The sequence below is a fragment of the Strongylocentrotus purpuratus genome, unplaced genomic scaffold, assembly GCF_000002235.5.
Source record: "Strongylocentrotus purpuratus isolate Spur 01 unplaced genomic scaffold, Spur_5.0 spur5_scaffold_10, whole genome shotgun sequence".
NCBI lineage: Eukaryota > Metazoa > Echinodermata > Echinoidea > Camarodonta > Strongylocentrotidae > Strongylocentrotus > Strongylocentrotus purpuratus.
Genome location: NW_022145595.1, coordinates 4,024,295 through 4,048,211, shown reverse-complemented (window position 1 = coordinate 4,048,211; position 23,917 = coordinate 4,024,295). Strand labels below are relative to the sequence as shown.

Here is a 23,917-nt window from a genome sequence, read left to right as displayed (position 1 = left end):
TAGCGTAGTGGAGTCACGTAGACGTTTCTTCGCTGTCATGACCAACTTCTTATTTGTGTATGTTCGCATTTCTCGCTCAATGCATACCTCGAACAGAGAAACAACAAAGAACTAAATAAAGCTTTCAATCTATAAGAGCATTAAGAGGGCGAACCTTTTATTATTAGTAGTAGTAGTAGTAGAAGTAGTATTATTATTATCATTATTATTATTTCTGTACCACAGGGAAGAATGGTTTTGTCATGTCAACATAGACGAGAGGGCTGTCCAGCCATTCACTATATTCTTGATTTGTATATGTACTTTTCTATTTTGTTTGTATTGAATTTTATATTGTGATTCGGAAAATATATCTCATACCATACCATACCATACCGTTATTATTGTTAACATTGTTATTATCATTATCATTGTCGTTATTATTATTATTATTATTATTATTATTATTATTATTATTATTATTATCATCATTATTATTATTATTACTACTACTATTTATATTCATAAATAACGTTATGTATACAGATTTAAGGAAAGTTCGCGCTCCGTGTAGCACGATTCAATCAAGCGTGATCCTTTCGTAGTCTTTGATCAACACAAAGATAACCCAAGGTTGAATACTAAATGAATAACAAAAATTATGCCAACTGCTAAAGGCGAACGCATACAGAGGACATGCTTCCAACACACGTGATTAATGGTAATTAAAACACATTACAATGATGAATAACGCTGACCTTTTACTGCATTTTAAATTCCCACTTTCTTGCTAGCACATAGCCAAGCGTAGCCTACATTATGAAAACGAAGTTATACACGTATTTCTCAGATAACCTGATCAAATTTTCTATAGACAATTCAACTGCCGTATTAATTGAGATTTTTCTTTCTTGTTGAAAATCGGGCGATATTTTGTATCCAGTTACCTTCACACTGGAGAAGTAATAATAATAATAAATAATAGTGTAAACTTATAGAGCGCACACACCGTCCAGGGACGCTCATGGCGCTAGCTCAGCAACAGTTCTCTTTGATACAAGTAAAGTAAATAATTTTGCAATATTTTTTGCGATATTTTGTTATAACCCATTTCAATCGTCAGCTCTGCCTGGTGGGGCCCGGTGCCCTCCAGCTGCTCCGTTCACTGACAATTTAAGGGACTAGCCCAGTCAGCACATTATTCACAGAAGCTCTAGCATCTGAGGCCAACAGGCCCCACACAGGCAGCCAATGAGACTAAAGGGTGATAACTAATTAATTTCAAATGTATATACAAAAAACATATCAATTATGGATTTAGTAAAATAAACTTATACAACTTAAGGAAATACTGGGTTACAGATGGAATAGGTAAGTCTTAAGACGAGTTTTAAAGGCAGAGTATGTTGCAATACAGCGAAGTGATGAGGGAAGCTTATTCCATAATTTGGCTGCTGCATGTGAAAAAGCATGGTCTCCCCATGAATGACGGGTACGTGGAATTTGCAGCAAATTATCACTTCCAGATCTTAAGGTACGAGTTGGATTGTAGGAGTGTAGTGAGTCTTTAATGTATTGTGGCGAGATTCCATGGAGAGCCCGATAGACAAGTAACATAATTTTGAAGTGGACCCTTTTCTGGACAGGTAGCCAGTGAAGAGAGCGTAATATAGGCGTAATAGAAGACATTCTTGGTGTGAAAGTAAGGAGTCTTGCACTGGAATTTTGGAGGGATTGCAGTCTGTCTTGCTGCTGTTTTGTGAGTCCAAATAGAATAGAATTACAAAAATCTAAGCGGGATGAGATTAATGCATGGATTAATTGTTCGCATGCTTTTTGAGTCAGAGATTTTCGTATGAACCCAAGGTTCCGCAGTTGATATCTTACAGACTTTGATATGCTAGATACATGTTCAATAAATGACATATTATTGTCAAATATCACACCGAGGTTACGGACCTTTGAGGCTGGCTTTAGAACTTTGTCACCTAGATGCAAGCTTAAATGAGTATGATTTGCTCTCAGTAAAGAGTTCTTAGAGCCCAAAATGATAAACTCAGTTTTATTTTCATTTATTTTAAGACCGTTGGAATCCATCCAGCCTTTCATGTCATGAATACAGGCTTCTAAAGTTCTCTTAGCATCGGCAATTGCATCTGAGGAAGGATGTAGAGAAATGAAAAGCTGAATGTCATCAGCGTAACAATGATATTTTATATTATGCTTTCTAATTATTGTACTGATTGGCTCAAGGTAAACAGAAAACATTAACGGGCCACCAACAGACCCTTGTGGCACACCGTATGAAAGATAAGTTTTGTCAGATTGAGAGTTATTTACAGAGACATATTGGGTTCTTTTATGAATGTATGATGAAAACCACTGCAACGCAGTGCCTGTTACCCCAAGAGACTGTAGTCTCTTAACAAGTATTGTGTGGTCAATAGTGTCGAAAGCACTTGACATATCAAGTAGCACAAGAAAAGTAATGTTACCTTTATCCATTTCGGAGAGGACACAGTCCACAAGATTAGTTAGCAAAGTTTCCACACTATGGTGTGGGCGGTAGGCAGATTGAAAATTATCAATTAAATTATTTTCAATAAGATATGTGCGAAGACGTGAGAAAGCCACTCGTTCTGTGAGTTTGGACAGATACGACAAATTTGAGATAGGTCTATAGTTCTGAAGACACTCACTGTCCAAATTGGATTTTTTCAAGGTGGGGCGCACTGCTGCAATCTTCATACTGTCAGGAACTAACCCTGAACCAAGAACCAATCAAAAGATGATGCTATGAATCTGTTACAGTATTCTCGATGGAAACCATAAACAGGTCAACATATCAGACAATTCAAACGAAAAAGGCCCACTATTTTGAAATGGTCGCATCATAATTAAGCAGTGTATATCGCAATAAAGATACGGAAGTCATTTGAAATTATTCAAGATGCGATTTGAAAAAATGTAATTCCATAGTTATCCCTATTGAGTCTTTTGCAAATAAACATCACATTTTACTTTAGTACAATTATTTTCATATATTTTAAAGACTAATTCATGAAAGAATAGCTACGTTTGTTTCATGCCAAAAAGTTAACAAATATCTTTTTGTTCTTGGTTGAGCCTAAACAAATTTTTATGACCCAGAAAATCATTTTTATATCAATTATAACACCAATAGATTATTGAAAAATTAAATTCCACTATCATGTTTATTTTCTAGATGGAATCTTTTTTGGTGACAAATGCAGTAACGTAATGCAAAAGCGGTGGAAACCCGACTTAAATGTTGATATCATTATGATCATCAGCGTCTGTGAAATCATTGACTTTCGAAATGACTTTCGACGTGGCATAATTCAATTTTAAAAGAAGAAGGATTCTTGTCTGATGTGATAGACTGCAATGAAGGAGACAGTCATCTCAATCATTGTAAAATTGAGGGCCGGGAAGCACAGGTTTAATCAAGCGCTGCCCCCTCCCCCATTTTGCTATTCTAAACTAATCATCTTGATATGAAGAGCTTAATTCCAAAAGGAGTTAAATCCACTTTTGATGAAAATTGAGTTATTGATATCAGAACATTGTTCACTTAAAGCCCTACTGTCCTACTTGTAGCTACTTGCTCTCTCTATATAGAAAACTTCCCCAATCGGTGCACGTGGGTCCCCCATGATCCTCTTTTTCTTACGTTAGTTGAGAGCTGAGTTAATGCGATAGCCATCTGTCAGTGACCTCGCTGTGTGGTATAATACCCTCTGGCCCAGTAGTATTGACGGTCTTTAAGTACCCGTCTTTCAACAACATTATTGCCTAAATTTTGGGAGCAATTTTGAAAAAAATGCAACTTCTAATATCACTTTTCCATGGACCCCTGTACACAATCTGATAAACAATTTCTTTTTTCTCCGAAGTTACAAAGATGGATTTAGCTCCTTTTGAAATTAAACTCTTCATATGACTATGACAGGGACAAAACAATCGGGTGATTTAGCACAACTCCAAGAGAAAGAAAAATCTTTTTCGAAATTTGATTTCAAAGTAAAAGTCCATAAAAAGCGTTAACCCAGATATATGGATTCACGGGGGAAGGGATTTATCAAACTCCTAGAAGTCCATTTTTATCTGTCTTTGCTGAAATGTCAGTTCTATCATCTCTTGAGAGCCAGGAAGGTATTAACTAATATCATGTAGCAAAGATATAACGCCCTTCTGGTTCGCATATGGCAGGGATAATTCCTTGGGGTTTTCCAGAACTCAAGACTTTCTTTGAAATGTATAAAATTATTGAGGATATCAGAAACAGAGCATGGCATGATGAATTATGGAGCGTCTTTAACAGGCATCCGCAACAGGCACTTTGTGATATCAAATGCTGCTTATTCATACACTGATGCGATATTTAATATTAGTATGGGCGACCACGAAAGAAAGGGGGGGGGGGTGATTTGTAAGATCTCCAAGCGTAAAACGTTTTGGGTTCCAAAGCCGCGGCTTGAGGTAATGATTGAGAAGAAAATTATGCAAGTCCGCATGCTACCCCCAATCCCCTCCCCCCCCCCCCCCCCCCCCCCACTTTTTCCCACCTCTCTGCCTGTCTGTCTCTCTCTTCATTTCCATCCTTTAATTCTGAACATCTTTTGTATTAACAACTAGCTCTCTCTCTCTCTCTCTCTCTCCGCAAACTTCCTCCGTCGTGTTGTATTTGTCACTATGTGTCTACCTTGTTCCATTTGTAATTCTCTTTGTATATGTTGTATTTATATTTGCATTATATCTCGATTGTATTTCTTTATATTTCTTCTTAAGTTCACCCCCTCTGGTCATCTGCACTGCGGTCCATTATAATCTACTCCCCTGCCAAGTCTACTCTTATCAATGATTAATGTCATCTATTCCACAACACGTACATCCGACTGAATTTCGTCGACTAGTTTTAACCACCGTTGCATCATGCATTGTATGATTAATCTACGGTACATGTAAAGTAATCATCTAAATGCAAAATCTACGGCATGTATAATTTAGACGACGTTACACATGACTGTGTGTGTCACTTCTAGCAAACTTAATTAGTCTAATTACTGATTAATAATACACTACAATGAAATGTAATACAAATATACAATGTAATTGCCCTGTAAGGTCTGCTTATACATGTTGCATAGCAACGCGTAATTCATCTGCAGCAATTCTACAAATAGGCAAACATTGAATACTTGACAATTTACTCTAAAATTGTCAGATCCCCTCTCCCCCTCCCCCCCCCCCGCCACACACAATCCCATCCAACCCGACAGAACCCTCAGCAACAAGCTAAACATGTATATGTTTCTTTAAAAAATAATTTAATGATTGTTTAGGTCATATCCACCTCCACTCTCTTTTTGTTCTCCCCCCCCCTCTCCCCTCCTCTCTCTCTCTCTCTCTCTCTCTCTCCCCCACTCTCTCTCTCTCTCTCTCTCTCTCTCTCTCTCTATCTCAGTTTTGTTTTGAGTCTTTTTTCCGCGAGAGTAAACATTCTAAATTTCAAACGTGCACGCCCTATATGAAAATAAAATGAAAACTACCACATTCCTCAGGGATAATTATAACCTATGGCATAGCTGATATATAGAACACTGACCTAGAATCATCATGTTCAGTTTGAGAGCAATGATGTTGCCAAAATATCACGGACGTAAAATATAATTAATATGAATTGTTTTAGGAATATGGAGAAGCATATCAAATAAAAACCGTTGTAATAAGAAAGAATTGTAAATTTCAGATGGTACGGAGTTAGAGCGATTTCGACAAAATTTGAAGTCCTATGCACTGCTTTTTTTCATCGTAAGAAAAAGACATTTCTTCCACTTGTCCTCTCTCTTCAACGCCCCCTCCCTCTCTCGTTATCTCTCTCTCTCTCTCTCTTTCTCTCTCCCTTTCTCTCTCTTTCTCCTTCTTACTCTATGCCTTTTTCTGTGTCTTATTTGCTCTCTCTCGATCATTCTCCCATTAACTTCCTTTATATATATCGGTATCTCTCTCTCTTTTGAACAATCTCTTCTACTCCCCTCCCCCTCCAACCCTTTCTCTCTCTCTCTCTCTCTCTCTCTCTCTCTCCCATTTTCATTTTCTCCGTCTTTCTGACACAAAAACAGAATACTTGTACTGTAAATTTGACACCGAGTGGTATCATCGATATGCATTCGTATTTTGTCTCATTCTACTAGTACTACCCTTTTCATCCACTTTATCTGCGTAACCACGTAGAATGCACGATCTTAACAATATCGGCCAACCAAATTAGTCTATAAATATACTATTTATGGATTGTTACTACGTACATAAATGTAAGTAATGTGTGTATTCATGTATGCTTGCATGCGTTTAAATCTGTCTTAGTATCAATAATATCCTCTAATAGAAAATACTATGCTCACGTTTTCTTTGATTTTATTGGGAAATAACTTAAAATTCAAGTATTAAATTAGACTTCAATTCATTTACAACAAAGCCAGGGGCACATACAAACTATACAAACTGAAGCACACTGGAAGTGTTCTGGGGGGGGGGGGGTGTTTCACAAAGATCCTTAGTCGAACTTAACGCTAAGTTAAAAATATGGAGAGCCATTTGTAACCTTAAAATAAAATATATTCAAAGGTGAAAATTCAAGTATTTTAGAAGTTTTATAAATTCCACATCAAGAACATGAAATCTCCTTGATAATAGAAAATATGAGTGATTTGAATCAACATTTTGTGCCTTTTAAAAATAACTCTTACCAATTATTTTCAGAGATGCTAACGGCTTTCCATAATTGTTAAGTCCAACTTACAGATAAGTTCGACTTATAGGATCTTTGTGAAACACCCCCTGTTATGTATCGCATAAAGCACGGCATAGGATACAAGCGTCCATCTGTTTTGGCGCCATGAGTGCTTGCATATATCACGTGATTATCGAATGCCAAATATGATTTATATTGTATGTAATATGCTGGGAAACAAAAGAACGCCCATGGGCTTGTATGTTATGCAGTAGATACGTACAGCTGTGTAATGGTAGATAAGTCGCATCGCTTTCCCATAGTCGCAAGATTTTGCAATAAATCATGCAAAAAAGCCTTTCATAATCAATAGATATGATATTATAATCATGTGCCAGAAAACTTTTCAACACTGTCTTGTCACTGGATAGCGGGGGTGTGGGATAGGGAGGAGACAATCAGAGGATATTGATTCGTTTTATTTGAAATATGATAACCGCATGTCTCTAGTGGTTTGCGATATGAATCTTTCCACTACCATGACATTTGTGGCACATCCGTTATTATTCACAGTGGTTTAGTATGGTGTTCTTGCTACCCTCATGCGGTTTACGTTGAAAAACCGAATATATCTGAAACATAACATTATCATGATTAGCTTTAATGGGATTTTCCATTAGGCCTACATTCTCAGAGAATCGTTTTTTTCTCCGATTATTACCATTTTTTCATCCAAATTTACGGATCAGAGTATTTTTCTGAAGAATTTATTCAGACCTTAAAGATGAAGACTTAGTTCATATCAAGCATTCATACAAACATACAATACATCTATTTATCAATTTTAAAAGAAAGACATGTTTTCAATTCTATTTCTTGTTGTTAACATTTATATCAAGATCTAGCTACACACAGAGTTATTCCAAATACTTCTCTACTGCTTTTGTTTATGCTCCTTAAAAAGGAAGCAGATCGTTTTCTAAATTACAAACATTATTCATCCCATTACATCACTCTCTCACAATGATAGGCGGAAGACCCGCTGTGAGAATAGAGACCGTAACCGTCAACGCTTTCGATGACGCTCTCGACAAGCTATCGCGTTACACCATCCACGAACATCATTGATCCTTAGATCTTCGACCCTTTTCGGATTTAGAGAGAGAGAGAGTCAACCGATAGCATTCATGGCGGCAAGAAAGGACTACGTTTCTTTAGAAAAACGACAGAAAACTCACGTCACCGTAAAGATACTTGATGTATTTGATTTGTTTTTTGTATTTAGAACTGCTTTGGACTTGTGATTTGGGGTTCGTGAGAGTTTCTAAGCTGATCGCAGCAAATTGTTTAAAGCTCTGCTGTACCTGTTTTTTGCGCGCATGTTTTCTGACTTCGGGGGAATATCATAAAATATTGACAAAAGTGAAGGGAGGGGAGAATGTGACTATATGATTGCTGCAAATAGATGTTCCTTGTAGGTTTTTTCCCCCTTAAATTTGAGTAATTGCTGCCAAGTTCTATCTCTCAGTTTGTTGGCTCAGTCCTGTAATAGATAATGCCACCCTTGTATGTGTTCACGTACTTTCCCAATCTGTATAAACCTTGATTTCGACCTTGGTGTTTAAAAATCAGCGACAGCTTTAAACACGAAAGTCGATTTAGGTTGTATTTAAATACATTAGGTGTCTCAATTGAACCCCCCCCCCCCCCCCTCCATACACCTCCTAGCTTCCCCACCATTTTCCTTTGTTTATGCTCCGTGTCCTGCATATGAATTCAGAACAATACAAATAATGGATTCCACTAAACAATTTCATGTGTTTGAAGAATATAAAGTCATCTGCTATTTCATTCCCACCCCCGATACAAAATCGATTTTGCATTGGTCTCTACTTGAAAAGGCACATCCTTGGTCTTCTTGTAAATATATAAATGAAGTAATCAATATTCTGACTGAAACGTTTTGCTAGAAATATTTGTATGCAGGGCGGAGTGGGCTTGGAAATGTATCGCTTCAATCGATTTAAAGACCTTTTCATTAATGCAGCTCAAGATTCGTAAATTCATAGCGGTGTGTGCTGACAACATTGGCCATTGTTACAATATACGCTTTCTTGGAAATTGAATTGACATGTTTCCGCATCGCTTCGGATTGTATACTCCGCAGATATTTAATATTTGTTTTCAAATCATGTATGAATGGGTTTGCAAAGCAATGCTTGAAGTACTGCGTCATACAGAAATTTCATCGGAATTGATTGATTTTAAAGTTAGGAGCAACAAAAAAAAAAGATATATGCTCCCACAGTAATTTCCTTCAATATATTTTGTTGTTGTTGTAGATTGTTGATTATTATTGGAAAAAAGGTGAACTGGTATTAATCTATATTTCATTCTTAAAAATATTTCTCAAGTCTTGTGTTTGTGGAGATATCTGTCATTATTCTGTCATACACGTATCTGTTTCAGTCAGTAAATTAGATTATATGATATACGTCTTATTAATCCAGTCGATCTGTCAATGACCCCCTGCTATAATCAAGGAGCTTTTATGGGATCTCACTCGATGTTAAAGGTAAAAACCAGTTATGGTCATGCGATTGCATTGTGAAAGAAACGTTGTGGAATCGATCAGAAAAGGTTGATCATCTAGCATCTAGCATCTGCAAGGTTCTGGAATCATCAAAATGATAAGAAATTTGGCCCATTCTTCGTAAAGTTACAAGCACTATACACAGAAAGATGTATATGGGACTACCCAATATCTCTCACAGACCATGAGAGAAACAAATTTACCAAATATATGAATTAGTAGGCGGTTTCCTGGCAAATTTGTTATCATCATGTATTAGTCAAAACATATTCTTTCACATGATTGGTAATGAGAGCTTCCATTTCATTTTTTGAAATTGGGGCGTTTCCAATACTGGTCTTTACCTTTAACAACCCAGGTCGTTAAACCCTGGTTGTCCAGTGGTTTGGCATGTTGTAGTGGTATAATACCCGCGTAAAATATATGGGTAGATGGTGGTGGTTGATGAGGCGAGGGGGGGGGGGGGGTGTAGTCATGTAAAGAGCTGGTATTTTTCTTGTTTTGGATGGAGTGGCGGTTGACGAAATGACAAAGCACTTTATAAAACTTTGTTTGATGCTGCTTGTAAGTATCGGCTGGCATGGTGATGTAGATATAGGCTTGCGGGTGCATCATGTGAGAGAGAGGGAGGGTTGAGGAGTCCTGAAAAGGACTCTCGGTAATCTTTCTTGAGGGTGTGTAGTCCTGAAAAGGACTGTTGGTGTAGTCTTAAGGGCATAGGTCCCCTAGTTGATAAGCATAGTAGCATACACATGCTTTAGCAGTTCCGCAAAACACACATTGGCAAGTTATTATTCAATAAAATCTGAGAATGTATACTATTATCTATATCTATTATTTTTAAATAATTTTTAAAATAATTCCATAAAATGGGGTAAAACTAAAATATTCCACCTTTATGAGCGACAGTGTATTACTGTAATGTTGTGAACATTTGTCATGAAAGAAGCGTTGAGATATCATTTCAGTGATAACATAATTGCTTGAAAAGAAATCCCTCAGCTATTAAGCAATTTGACAGGAATCATATCTCCAGCCTTTACCGGGTAACTATACCTACAATGACTGCAAAGTTGTTGCCGTTTTTTTTTTTTAAATCTCAACATTCCTTTTTGGGCATGCTTTAACAAAACTTATATTTAACTATTCTGGTATTTTGACAAAATAAAATTTAAACTACGGGAGTATACGGAAGAAAAAAAATCAAATATGCTAGCCAAATCTATTTATATATGAACAGTGGCGGCGCAATGATTATAAAGGCAGGGAGGGGAAGGGGGCAATGTCAGTGTGAAAGGGAACATTGTGTGCGTGTAAAGCTTCCAGATTTAGCTTTATTTCAATTTTTTAAATATATATTTATTGTGCACTTGGGAACAATAGCCAGTTCGTGATACCAGCAGTCCCTGCAAGGAGAGCCTCAAATAGACCAATCAAATTCGTTGAAAAGCACTCAAATTGGTATGGAAGCCTAAGGCAGGCAATTATGCATATAATATGCGTTTTTGTTTTTAAACACGGGAATGATAAAGCGCAAGTTTAGTATGTCTGTTTATCGAATCGTGCAATATCCCTGATCATTTCAAGGCCTCTACAAATTGTATTTGACCTTAACGTCCAGGCTTGATGACATCAAACGAGGCCTCGTAAAAACTCTTCGATAATACATTGTGTATCAAAGAATTTTTGTGTGTGTGAATTCATAGATAAGGTTATGATAATGGGGATAATAATTTTGAAACGCAGGCAGGGTGGACAAAATTAAATGAAAAAAGGTCATTGTCAAAGCCGGAAGTGTGAATATTTTACGAAAACCAGTTTTCTGTTTGTGTATTATGCATGGTTGCTTTTAGCATAAAATACAAATGGATGGATCCTCCTTGGGGAGGCATAAGCTTTTCAATCATGCATAAGTTGGGTTTATAAGGAACTCATTAACATATTTCAAGTCAAAATGCTAGTCGACAAAACAGTTCAAAGATTTCCTATATAGAATGCTTTCCCTTCCTTTTTGTCAATACGCCAGGCAAACGTATGCAGGCAACAAACGCCGTGGCAAGAGGATCCCCGCCCCCACCCCCATATTTAACCCCGTGTTGATTTTTCCTGTATATTAGTATCTTGATTATCTGTTTATTCCAAAACTATTATCTCGAAAGCCAGGATATTAAACGATTAGATTCTACTACAGTATATGAAGCCAATTTTGATTATGTTCATTCGAGAAAGATACATAGTTTGTTTAAATCGCTTTGGGCAATGTTAACTCATTCATTAATGTTTATGAAGGTGTATTTTAACAGTATATTTGTATATGTATAATTTTCAAATTATTCTTTAGCAAATAATCTATAGAATGTCATGGTTTGACCAAATTTAGAAAATATAGCAAATAGATGTAAAATAATAATTACATTCAGTAGTTGATGTAAATGACATTTTCTTGACGTCTCTTTGGACATTAATGTGCTGTATTTTTACTTCCCCCTTCTACTCGCAAAACTCGTATGTTAATTAGCACATGTCAAGCAAAAAACTAAATAGGCATAAGGCTATACTTCTCTCATTAGCCATCGAAAGCACCAGTATTCTAGTCTCTAGACGCTCGTTAGCTAGAAACGTATAGTAATGAAAATAATGATAATAATAATAATGATAATAATGTTAATAATATTAATGATAATATTAATGATAATTATAATAACAATAAAAATATACCATATCGACTGAAGAGCCCCCCAAATTCCCGTATTGCTACTCATAATATTATTTGATTCAATTCAATATTAGCTACATTTATATAGCACATGTATCCTTCTCAGGGGATGTTCATGCCGCCTACAAGTAATGTTATTACCCCGGCTGCCCTTAGGGGCTAAAAACATTCACGAAATCCCTGAAAGGTACCCATTTACCACACCTGTGTGGAGAGTGGCAAATGTAGATTAATGGCTTGCCAAAGTACCGCGACGGAGATCGAACCGCGAACCATCTGATACACAGTCTGGTGACGTATCCGCCACACCACGACAACTCTATTACCTATACTACCAAAAATATATCCCTGCAACGTAACGAAGTATTCTCGTTTCCACAAAACAAATATAAATGCCCTAATGAGGTGTAAAGGAGGCCGTCCTTTAGAAAAAGAAGACAAAACTGTCCAGTTTAAATGAGTCTCAAATAACGAGTTTGCTTTCTGATTTTTGTTGTTGTCCTGATTAGATAAAATAGCAAATCATCCAATAATAATGTAGCAGCCATTATGGATGGCATGAAGGCAAGACAGATAATAACTGTTCAGAAAGAATCAGAATTATGTAAATTCAATTTAAAGCTCTTATTTCTAGACATTTCATTGGAATTGCAATGAAAATTGTACTTGATTGTTTCCAACAAAAGTTATGCAAACGGAAATCAGCTTTGCAATTATAACATAACACTATAGTGCATTATTTCTACTTAAGATGCAATTGATTTATATGGACAGTTAACAGGTTTAGTCGAAAATGTACAGATCATTTCAACTCATTCAACATAATTATTTCCAAAACTAAACTTCTGAATCGCCAAAATCTCCTACGTCTTTTTCAGGACGGCGACATACAAGAACAGAGCTTTTACTCGCAGAATACACGAAGACCATTCAATTTATAAAAAAACCACGGAAAATGCCTACGTCTTGATTTCCAGTTGCCATGGAAACAGAAGCATAACATGCAAAATGGAGATCAGATTGCAGAGCGTTGGGATGTGTAACATCTTTATGGATTAGAGCGCTCTTTGTTTACAAGCAGTGTCTTTTTTATTTGATTTATTAGGGTTGCGAATATGTTACTATGTTCTCGTCTTTGTGATTATTTGCTTAATGCGTTTAAATATATCGTTATGCCAAAGTTTCTTTAACCATGGTAATACAAAGTATAATTCTTATTCATAATTTTGCAACTTGAAATTGATCAAAATAATCTCCTCAGCCGTATTAATTTCTATGAGGCAACAAAACTTAGTTCGAATATCATACTGTTTTAATAAACAATTTAATTAACAACAGTCAATTTCTTGAACTATTATTATATTCGAGAGCAGTATTGTAACTTTGGGTAAATGGCGATCATAATATCAAGTCGATTTTGACAGAATCTATTAATTTTAAATAATTTAGTTCCATACTTTAATTAGTGGTGGATATAAATTAAGTGCAGTTAGCCCTCGTCATTCCGTGACGGTGCTGCCTTACAATGCATGTACTGTGTTAAGCCGTTTTCATTTTATAATTACCGTTTTTATTTTAATTGCTTCAATAACTCGATATGACAAATTAATTGGAAACCAGGACATTTTAATATGACAAGGGCTCAAAGCAAGAGAAGATGAAGATATGGGACAGGCCTTGTCTGTTAGTTCTCCTGTTTCATTTCAAATAAATTATAAACTTAAACATTCTTGTCTATACATCGCCGATGATATGATTTGCCGATGAGCCCACGTCTATGAGTGTTTAAAAAGACAAAAAAACATAGCGCCACACGAATGATGGGAACCATCACCATGATTGTGATTGACACCCTGACTGACATCGCAATCACCATCACCGTCGTCATCATCGTCACCATCACCATCATTACCGTCACCATCATCACAATCACCATCACCGTCATCATCATCCTCACCATCACCATCATTACCATCACCATCATCGTCATCATCATCGTCACCATCACCATCATTACCATCACCATCATCATCATCATCATCATCACCATCACCGTCATCATCATCGTCACCATCACCATCATTACCATCACCATCACCGTCATCATCATCACATTCACCATCACCATCATCATCATCACTATCACCATCATCACAATCACCATCACCATCACCATCATCATCATCATCACCATCATTACCATCACCATCATCACAACCACCATCCCCGTCAATATCATCGTCACCATCACCATCATTAACATCACCATCATTATCATCATCATCGTCATCGTCATCGTCACCATCACCATCATTAGGATTTATTATATCCTGCATCAAAAATTTGTTGGCTTTTGATTGGTTGAGAGCTCGTCACATGACCAAAAATATTTGAGCTATTTTTAGAAAGTACTATATGAGAGTACTATTTTGGTTTACTATTTGGGAGTTGAAAAAAAATTGTGAATTTTTTTTTTAATTGAATCAATTTTTTTTCTTCAAATCTTTATTTAATGAAAACAAAATATTTTAAAATCTTTTTAGATAAAAATTAACATTTTTTTTGTTCCAAATTTTTTTTTCTTCCCAAAAATTTTTTTTTTTTTTTTTTTTTTTTTTTTAATAATTTTTTGATGCAGGATATAAAACAAATATACCATGCCTTCTATTCGAGGTACTGGTTAAACTATGGGCCTCGGTGACTCCAAAAGTACCATTTGCTTCGGGGCTGCGCCCCTCAGCAAATAGTACTATTGGAGTCACCTCTTGCGCATAGTTTTAACCAGAACCTCTCAAGGCAGTGTATATTTGTATACTAGTTGTGTAGTTTTGTTGATGTGTGGATATGTGTTTAAAAATCTCTTTATGAAAATGTCATGAATAAATGAATACGTTGAGTTGATTGTACTTTACACCCAATTAATCATGAAGTTCCGCTGTATTTCTGATGAGTAGATTTTAATCCGCAGTAAGCATAGGGCCAGGACTGGCACCGAAGCAAGTCTGTCATTCGCAATGGAGGCTTTTGTAATGATTAATTGGATATTGTGAGCAATTATTGCATGCTTAATGACCCGGTTAATTATCATCTAGTTATTTATTTTTACTTAAAAGTCAAGTGTCAAGGGTTTGTTGTTAGTCAGTGAAAAATTACAACAGCATTTTAATACCAATCTGTCCCCTTTCGTCTGTCTTTTCGTTTCTGTCTAATTCCGTCCGTCCGTCCCTATACCTCTATCCTTCTTTCTCTTCCACCCCTCCTCCATTATACTTACTTGTGACGCACCACAATATAGGTGTACATTGTTTAATATCACTCTAATTAATGTCAACAATTTGCAAAGCATAGTTTTCGAAGGTAACAATCTATGGCTGGCAAGTTTTAATGGGAATCAACTGTATATGGCGAGCTTAATTGCAAAGAACAATCTTCAGTGCTTGGTCCCTGGATGGAGTTGATTCAATTTTATTTACTGTTAAAATGATGATTCAAGTGGTTATTCAAAATTTCCTAAAAATAGCGACTTTACCTGCCCATGATGAAATAAGGTTATCAGGTTTGTAAAGAATGAAGCGAAACGAGTATGCCTGAATTTTATTACACTTTGAAAGAAACGCTACCTTATCATTAATGGAGTGTATTTTCTAAATATAAACAGCAAAGGATTTTCATGTTAAATCTCATATAACAGGGTATGTATACCATTTATACTCGGCGTCGATCAAGACAAATTCGAATTAACCATATAGATGTCAATTCCACTGTTGATTAAGAGAGTCCGTGACATTTAAAGAGCTCACATTTCGAATATTCAATTGATTTATGCACGTGCATGCGGACAAAGTAGTCTCAGCGTGGACAGTGCCTTTTTTCAATCTCATTGTTTTCGGCTATTTCGTTAATGCCATTTAGGTTAGTCAATACCGTTCAGCAGAGTCGATGTCGGTGAGGCCTGGATGTTTTTAAAGTAAAAGCATTGATGAAATGCCAACAGTAAATAACGAACAATTTCAATATTCGTGATTTACTATTGGTTTAGACGGTGATTGATTAAAAGTAATTTTCAATTAAACTACCTATCCATCCATTGATCTATCCATCTACATTATCTTTCTATTTATCTATCCATCCATCTATCTACCTATCTATCTATTGAACCCCTCTCTTTTCGGTCTCCCTCACTATCCAACGTTTCGTCCCTCCCCCTCTCTCTCTTTCTCTTTCTCTCTTGTTCTACATCTGTGTCTCTCGATTTCCCGTCCTCCTCTGATCCTCCACCCCATAAACTCTAAACTCTCTCCTTCTTTTGATAAATCATTCCCATCCATCCTCTGTCCTCTCTCTCCCTCCATCCATCCATGGACCTACTACGAATCTATCCCTACCTCCATCCTCCCTCCATCCCCTTCCTCGCTGTATCTCTACGATGATTCTTCACTCGAGGAACGAGCGGCTAATTAGCACACCCCTTAGCTTTCACTTTCACCTGTAGCTTGCTTCGTAATGCTCCCAAATTCTAGAACATCTTTCAATCGTCTATTTTTGGAACCTGTTCCATCCAGGCTTGGAAAACATTGTAACTAAAATGAAAACCTTAAACCTGTAAGATAACTGATTTCAGTTGTCCTTTATAGTAATACAATTAAGCGTCATTTTACGTAAAGCTAAATCTTGTACTTTACCAAAATAATTGACCACTGTAGTTCAGCAAAATCAACACCATTTTTATTAAATTCATCATATATATATATATATATATATATATATATATATATATAAAGTAATATAATTAAGCGTCTTATAATAAGTTTCCGTAAAGCTAATTCTTGTAATTTACCAAAATAACTGACCACTGTAAATCAGCAAAACAAACACAATTTTATTTAAATCACCATATCGCTATACTTTATGTTGTACAATGGATTAAATGAACATTAAGTACGATAATATTACTGCATTCTCTAATCATCGTGTTAATTACATAATCTAATCTTATTCTCCAATTATAAGCAGGGATTTGTTTTGCCCTGGACTGAACTACACCTGGATGCAGCCTATACATGGACGAGCAATAATGGAGGGAAACTTCATCACCATTAAACCTAATGTATAATATATCAAACCCTTTTCGGACCAAAGGGATTTTGTCATGTAGGGAGGTACTTAATGTCTTCAACTTAATTAGAATAAGTGTGCTGTGCGTGAACAGAATAAGGAGGCGGTCATTACCGGAGGTAAACCATGTGAATTTGTGTTGAGATATAGAAGGGCGTTTTAACATCATGCTAATGAGTTTAACCATGGAGCTACATGTTAGTAGGTCCATGGTTTAACGTCCTTCTGGGTTCCAGTAGATGATGAGTACTAAACAGCAAGGGAGAGCGGTGTTGGAAGGTTTTTTTTCTTCACTCTCTCTTTCTTTCATTTTCTCTTCATCCATCTCTCCATCTCTCTCTCTCTCTCTCTCTCTCTCTTTATCTTTTCATTTCATTCTACTATACCAGGCGCTGAGATTGACGATGCTAATACGATATCTTCCGTATTTTCTTTTTCCTTGAATAGTACGAAGATACAAGTACGAACTCGGTCCAATGTTATGACATAATACAATTTAGTACTAAAAAACTCAGAACAAAGTTCGTAACCAGTGGCGTATGCATTAACCTAGTATGCATACCTTGATCTCAGCTCAGGAGGGGCAATACATTTCATATTACTGTGATCCATATACATTTAGTAAAGTAGGCCATGGCTTGCGGTATACGGTGTGAGTGCATCGCCTAAAATGTATTTTCTTTAGGAATAAAAAGTATATCTACACTTCGTGCGTTTCTTTTACATCATCATCATTGATTAAGTAAGCATATTCCATCTTACGAGGGGTAAGTGACTTTCGCGCCATGGTAACACTCCCTCCCTCCACTTCTTCTTAGTCGGAAATCTGTCCGGAGGTGTAGAGCCCCCCCCCCCCCCACCGTGCCCCTCCTAGCTCGAGTTGGTTACATATCACCAGTGAGCTCGTGCTTAACTCGAACTCAATTCGTCAACATCGTTAAACTTAACGTTCCTGTTGCACAACATCTTGGGTAATTAAGATTAAGTTGCAAGTCAAGCCATATATCCTGGTCATTACTACGAAGGGAATGTTAGAAATAATAGTGTACTGGATAATGGATATCTACTGAAATAACTGCAAATATCATTCTATCTTTCCAAGTGTAGTTCGAGGATAATTATGCACACTCTCCCCCTACCAGCCTCCTTCCCCTCCCCTAATTGAAAAAATAGCAACAACAAAACAAAACAACTGTCAGCTATTCAGAGAGAAAAGGCCGAAACGTAAGCGAATGGACGATGGCACGTTTTAATACTTTTATAGCAAAGTGGTGTGGTGGAAAACGTGACACAAGCATCTTTCAAGGCAAGCCCTTGTCATTCTCGGACCCATTATTTCAATTAGATCTCCTTTATACCACTCTGTATATAGTTACCCCTTGAGAAGAGAATCGATATTCAACCCCACCCTTACTCCTCTCAGAAGCACATTTACTCGTGCTATATTGAACCCAAGGACGTATTTCAATACATTTGTAACATTACACGGGTTAAAAAGAAATTAGGGACCTTATACACGCACCTGTACTTAACATAAACACATAGCGCATCTTGAAGGTTTTGGAATAATAAGAAACGCAATTCATCGACTATCACAGTGGGCCATTATTTAAACTATCATTTTTTTTTTTAATCTTCCAGAGTTTGAAGTTTATGTTTGCTCTATTATAGCATGTCAGTTTAATACTGTAAGTGCGAGACCTTTTGCGTGACTTTCCCAGAATGTCCTATCACATATTGCGAGTATAACCCAAAGAGTCCGTTTTGAAAGCTAAATTAATGTTGATTTCGTACATCCCTATACCACCCTGCATCTTCGTTTGTTTCAAAATATGCATATAATTAAAGAAAATAGTTATATCACATTAACAGAGCGAGGTGATTTTGATAACACAATTATAGCAAAGATTCTATTCAATCCAGCTTGTCCAAAAATGTTAATGGAAAGGTATCGAATTTTTGTGTCCTCTGGTTTTCTTTAGTGCAACACTGTGCAGTTTTGTCACATGTTTTTCCAGTCGTTTTAGTTGACAACGCACAAATTAATTGAATACCAAATAATAAAACGCGTAAATTAATATATATTTGTTTTTCACTCAATGATGAATGTATACTTTGCTCAATGATGGGGATCGAACGATAAAGAGATATCTGCGTTGTCTGATTTGTTTAAATACGCAAAAAGTCAGTATTAGGCTTATCCAGTTTTATTCTTTGGATGCGCGATAGCTCAGTCGGTAGAGCAGTGGTCTTGTAATCTGGCGACCCGGGTTCGACACCAAGGCGATGCGCTAGTACCCTTTGGTAAGGCATTAATCCTCATTATAAGTCTCTCGGAGAGGACCTAAAGCCGTCGGTCCTCTGTTTGCTTACTAACAAGCATTAATGCTTTCTTAGCAGTCAGGTAAAATAACCACCACTACACACACTTGGTTCACAAGGCATTATAAATAGAAGGCAATATAAATGGTATTTGAGGTATTATTGATCAAAGATTGAATTTAGATTGTGGGCGAGAATTATCGATTATTATTTCGTCTGCAAGGTCTTCTGTATCAACACTTGTTGAGTTGACTTCCTTTGCCAGAGTCAAGGTCAAAATAGTAACGTTTCTAGCCGAGGAAGGACAATGGACGGAAATTAGTACCAGGTCTCTACCACACTGATTAAAACAACATGATTGTAATGATGACACGTTAGTTTTCTCCCCCCCCCCCCTCTCTCTCTCTCTCTCTCCTTATTCCCTTCCATCTCTTCTCATTATTATGATAATAATACTCATTTTCTTTGGCAAGGAAAGCCTAATCAGCATTATCGCTGATTTTCTTGAGTGCCCTGAAATTATCATTACCCCCGGGTTTACCATGTATCCATCCATTCACGCCTGGTGGAGAAAGTAAAATGTGGATTAATGCTTTGCCAAAGGATCTTACTGTATGCATACTTTTATTTCAATGAGAAGCGAAGAAGTTTAATTATTCAAAGGCAGACAGTGTCTTGAAGAAGAAAAACACGCACTCAATCACTATGCTAATATACAAACAATGCACATCCAAAAAGTACTGCATGTTATGATGAGAAAATGACTGGCTTGTGAATACGATACAATAGTATAATCTCAAAAATATTATTTAAACTAAAGGTTTACAATGTTAATGGGATACTATCACAATGTCACCTACTCCATATTCCTTCTTTTTTATGTTCCAGAGACAAGAACAATGCCTTAAAGAAGAAAAAAAACATTTAATTAATGTCACATAGACCTCTGTGAACAAAAGAGCATATCATTTGTGGTACAATGCATGGTCGTAATGTTGTAATTGCTTTTCTCTCTTTTCCTCTTTCATAGGGCCGCAGGAGACTACCAACTATCTCATGTTCATTTTTAATCTATAGGCCTAGGGGGGGGGGGTACAATTTGATGTGGTTAATATTGCTTAGTTGTATTAATTTTATTTATGTTCCCAGCTAGTTTCCTTTTCCTCTTTCCTGTCGCACAAATAATCCAAATAGGATATAGGCACAGGTGTTTCAAAACATTGCCCACAAAACGCACACATTTGCGATTGTGTGGTTATGGGGGCATATCACACGGTTAACATCTTAATGACTATATGATAATTGACCTTTGAAGCAAAGAAAAAAGAAAAGAAAACCAAAATACCAGACTGTAATCTTCGACCCTTCTCTAGTCGTGTTTCTTCTTGCCTTGTAAATATTTGTGCATTGTTTCATAGTGGGTCATCTCATAACTTGATAAGAAAATACTTGTGTCGTGAATCAAGTGTAAATAACTGTTAAAATCTAGATTTGTTCACTGCTTTTAGGCTTTTTAAGTTGACGCAATTATAAAAGACCATATCGTTTTCTAAGAAAATATCTGTTTGCTTTCTTTCGTCTTTTTAATATTAATTTTTGCGCATTCAATATTGTATAACTTTGATTGCGACGGAAATACATGATTATACCGTTATGACACTAAATGTTTTCTATTATTATTTCGTTTTTCCTTAGTTTTGCCTTTTTATGACCGTCCTATGAATTGTTCCGAGTTGCACGCACTCTTTTAGAGCCCATGTTTTAGCAATTATCAGTCGCCTACACAAAATTGTCCCCTGATATCATTATCCAATGCAACTTCTTAATGTACCACTGAAAACAATGCGATGTGTTCGTTACATGAGATATCGCAAAGATTTGTCACTGATGATATCTTGAAAACCTCAAGCATGCTAACTTAATACATACTGTGAATTTCTCTCAGTTGCTACATTTTACATTGTGTGTAGGAATTTAGCTGTAACCATTAGTAGACGCTCTTTTGATTAACAACACTAAAACATGTGAGGTCTAAGATTCGTATAGAATTACACATCTGGTCTTTTATACATGTAGGCCTAGTTATACACAATTGTCACAATATTGATATCTCAACTTCTTCATGCACGAGTATCCTTTATGCTATACGGTCACAAAGGTTCGTACGAACGATAATTTCGTACGAATCTCCCTGTTTTTCATTGTCTTCCCGAATTTCCATTGTCTGAAAAACGTTCGTACGGCGTTAATGGCATTTGTGACCGAGGCTTAAATTACATCTTGAATTTATGGTATTCGCCGTGTTTTATATAGAATACTCAGAGAATTGAAGAAACCCGATAAAGTTGACAAAAAACAGAATTGTAAGGCCTCAAGATTCACTTAGATCGTTGCGGTCTTTAGTTACTGTCACTTTGACACGTCGTGATATGCTAGCAACTTCACGCATGAACGATATTTTAACTCCATCTTAAATTTCCGTCAGTTGCTGCATTTGACACGTTGCCTAAATAATATCCGTACGGCTCTACCTGCAACTATATGCATACATCCAAGAAGGTTGACTAAAAAATATTTACAAAAGAGCAAATGTACATGAGGCCGAGGTAGCTATGCGGTTACTTAATAGATTTTTCAAAAGGTGTCCCTGGAAATGATGAATAGGATTTTGACCTTAATTTTGTAGGTAATGATTCTATAAATAATAATACATAAGATTTATAAGGCGCCAAATCCACTTGACAGTCAAATGCTCAAGGCGCAGCTTGTGCAAAAGATGAAATACATGATATACAAAGTGCAATAGGAAAGGTACAGACATGAAAGGTTATGGTAATCGATTATAAGCTAAATTAAACAGATATTTCTTAAAATTGATGAGTGATTTGATTGATTCTTGAATAGTTTACTACTGTGTAATGAGGAAAATTTCATCTGGGCAAAGGAACAAAGTATCAATTCAAAACTTAAGTCACGGAGACAAATTCACATCCACATTATGGTGTATATATGAGAAAATGTAGAAATTATGGCTTGCACAGATTAGATGGTTATTATATTCTCTTCTCAACATCGAGTACTTGTAGAAGAAAAGGCGGCTTATTTGATATTAGCTGCAATTCCAACAGTATAAAGGCGCTGTAATGGTTGGTATATTTTTTTGAACAATAATCCATTTACAGTAGATTCGATCAAACTCAATTAAATGAAGTGCTCCTGCGCTCACTCACAAATCAGATGTGCTGATGTATACACTGGTAAGCATTTCGGATATTGTATTTTGTATAGAAATCTCTATTTGATATGTCTTAGATTATCCTTGTATGCAGTCTTTATAGGTATAGGCCAAGGTAGTTATTCTACACAAGGTATATACTTAGACATGAGGACAGTATTTGCATGAGTGTAATGTATATATATATTTAAGCTATTAGTAAGTATTACGCAACATTGTTTTGCTAAACACAACGAGGAATCCCTAAGCTGTACGTAGTGTTAATTTATTTTGTATTGAAAAGATAGGCTTCGCGATGCAATAGATCTTTTAATATTGGATCATTGCAGCATTGAGCATGACTGCCAATCGTAGTGCGACGCCGATGCATCGTGTACACTGGTTTATTAAATACTCGTAATGTAGTAACAAACATGTACTGGATGTATTGTAGGCCTATAGACAATTATTGTATATAAAACGCAGTGTTAAGTCGCAATACATCATACGTGCAATTACATGAATGTGTCTATCATTGAAGGCAAGGTCGAAATACGATTTTGTTAAGCTTGGATACGCAAATCCTTTAAATGTAAGGCAAATCTCTATTTGTCTCTACGTCTCTATCTCCTCCTCCGCTTCCACTAGTTTGTCTTTTTTCTTTTTTGATATTATCCTCCTCCTGTAAGACATTATATCTGAACCATGTCTACTGCCTGGCTGCGGTCTGGGTATAACGAGTGTAGACAGGATGATATATGCTTCCAACTATATTTCAAGAAATATCATGCACCACCATGCTATTAATATCGAATTGGAAAATGTCTGAAAGGTCGTGCGGAAAATGCCTTTGGCTGCCACTTAAGTCATTTATAACGTTTTCATATAGAATCGCACTGATAGATCATCAGTGTCCCGTTGTATAAGGTCGCATGTCAGTATCAAACATTTCAATAAAGCAAAGTGCATAATAGTGATAATAATAACAATAGAGAGAAATTCACAGAATTATAAGAAGTTGGTATTGTGCATTAACATAGAGATTATTCACTGTGTAGGGCATGATTGTACGAATCAATTTTCGTTTAGGATTATAATTTGTATCACATTCCTTTCCTTATGATCTATAAACAATGTGTGTGTGCGCGTGTAATTGTGTGTGATATATTATAAATCCATGTATATATAATAACGTGTATAAACGTGTATATACACATATGT

The 23,917-nt window shown here is 36.3% G+C and overlaps 1 protein-coding gene across 7 annotated transcripts in view; it reads right to left on the bottom strand.

Moving 5' to 3' along the window:
- Positions 1-23,917, bottom strand: part of LOC585077 (cGMP-dependent protein kinase 1) — a 113,109-nt gene that overhangs the window by 31,297 nt on the left and 57,895 nt on the right. The window lies entirely within an intron of this gene.